The following is a 2,500-nucleotide window of genomic DNA, read 5'->3' on the forward strand; positions in this document are numbered from 1 at the left end:
CTTCAGTAGTTTGTCCTGCATTTTCTAATTTCTTAAGCAACTTCTTATGTGGCACCTTATCAAAAGCTATTTTTCAGGTCTAGAAATGCACAATCAGCCCATCCATCTCTTTCTTGTATTACATCTATTAGCTTTGAATAGAAACATATCAAGTTTGTGACACATGATCGTCCTTATCTAAATCCAAATTGCCTTGGATTTAGTACTTTGTTGTTGTTGTTGTTTTCCAAATGCCTTACCCATCTAGTTTTGATAATTCTTTCACAGATTTTAGCTATCGTACTTGTTGGAGAGACCGGTCTATAGTTAGTAGGGTCTTCCTTGTTTCCCCCTTTATATATTGGTACTATATTTGCCCTTTTCCAATCTTCTGGAACTTTTCCCTCTTTCAATGAACTGTTTATTAGGTTATGTATTTTGTCTGTTAGCTCATTCCTGCATTCTCTCAAAATCCAGTTTGCCATTTCATCCGGTCCATGCAATTTTCTGACATCGAGATTACTCAAGTGTTTCATTATTTCACTTCTTGATACTTCTATCTTTTTCATAGGGGGAACTCTCTCCTACCATTCGACATCTCTAGGTTCTATGTTCTCCCTTGTAAACACAGATTTAAAATGCTTATTAAAAAATTCTGCCATTTCTAATTCCTCTGTGTATTCGACTCCTCCTTGTCGTAGTTTCTCTAATTCTTGCTTGCTTTTCAGTTTGTTGTTTACAAATCTGTGAAATAATTTTGGTTGATCTATATATTTTTCTATGACATAATTTTCGTATTTTGTCTTTTCTTCTCTGTGCACTTGTACATATTCATTTTTATAACTAGTATATATTTTCCATTTTCCAGTTTTTTTTTTATTTTTTTTTTATCCAAGCTTTATCCCTTTTGTCTTTTAACTCCCTACATCTTTTGTTGTACCAGCACTATACATATCCTTTTTCTTACTTTTGTCTTGGCACATACTTTTCTACTCCTTTATAAAAAAAGATTCAAAAGACTCCACTTCTCTTCTACTGTTGTTTTCTCCTTGTGTATTCTTTCCCAGTCAGCTTTTTGAAAGAATTCTTTTATTTTGTCAAAGTTTATTTTTTCATACATCAATCTTCCCTTTCTACATTGTTCTTTTTTCATGTATTTTTCCTCATTTTGTTCCAGTTCAACCAATATGTGGTCACTTTTACTTATTGGTGATTTATATTTGATTCTTCCACTATTACGGGTTCTGATGTGATTATTAGGTCCAGTCTCGATGGTTCTTCCTCATATCTATACCTTGTATTCTGATTGACGAGTTAAACACCATATGAGGACGGAGCCTTTATTTGTACGACGTTTCGCTTATTACAGCTTTTTCAAGTACAAGTTGAGATACAAATGCTTGAGATTAAATAAGGGGAAAGGAGGGAACGGGGAGAGAAAAGAAGAAAGGGGGGAAGGAAGAGGAGGAGGAGGAGGAGGAGAGGAGGAGGAGAAGGGGAGAGATTGAACACTGGGAAAGGATGAGAATGCTGGCCCAAACGTCCAGGGGCGAAATGTCCACAAAGGGTTGTTTAAATATTTAAAATTTTGCTGGCCATAGGTATTAGGTGAATTATGTAAGGCGAGATGTTAGACATGCCCCTGTTTTGTTCAATAGTGTTCATTCCTTGAATGATTGCTGCTTCTAAAAACTTTCTGCCGATTTTGTCTGGTTCTCGTATCAGCAGCTCTGCATTCTTCCAGTCCATAAGATTGTTTTCCTTGCTTCTATGTGTCACACATGCATTGGTGGTGACATCATGCCTGACGTCGTAACGGTGTTCACGTATTCGTGTATTCAGGTCGCGTGACGTTTCTCCGATGTAAACTTTATCACATCCTGAACACGGAATACGATAAACGCCGGCTTTGGTGCCCGGTGTCTGGTTGTTGTGTATTTTCGTCTTCGTGATGTCTTTTATCGTTCTGCTTGTCTGACACACTACTTCCAAGTTGGTGGTTCTTAAAAGATGTGTCAGGTTGGTGGCAACGTCGCTGGTTGGCAACACGAGACGTCTTGTTGTGCTGTCCTGCTGCCTACGGCTTTCCCGAATCTTAGCGGCCTGCCGTCTGCAATTATCTAAAAGAAATTCTGGAAATTTTAGTGTTAAAAAGGTCTCTTTAATAAAACTGCACTATTCTTCTAAGTATTTTGCACTACATATCCTAAATACCCTAAGGCAGAAGCCTATTACTACTCCTCTCTTAGTCCTTATATCATGGTAGGAGTAGAAATGAATTAAATAATTTTTGTTGGTGGGCTTTCTATACACTTTGAATTCAAGCTGGTTACCGTACTTAAAGATATGTGTATCCAGGAAAGGAAGAGAATGGTGGATTTCTTCCTCTAGGGAAAACTGAATGGTGGGCTCCACTTCGTTTAAGGCCGACTGCAAGCAATGAAGATTGAAACGCCTGGGTGTGACGAGTAAGATATCGTCCACATATCGCAGCCAGGTATCTTACTCGTCACACCCCGGC

This window comes from Oratosquilla oratoria, chromosome 16 (genome assembly GCF_046742065.1).
Source record: "Oratosquilla oratoria isolate Oo_2021 chromosome 16, ASM4674206v1, whole genome shotgun sequence".
Lineage (NCBI taxonomy): Eukaryota > Metazoa > Arthropoda > Malacostraca > Stomatopoda > Squillidae > Oratosquilla > Oratosquilla oratoria.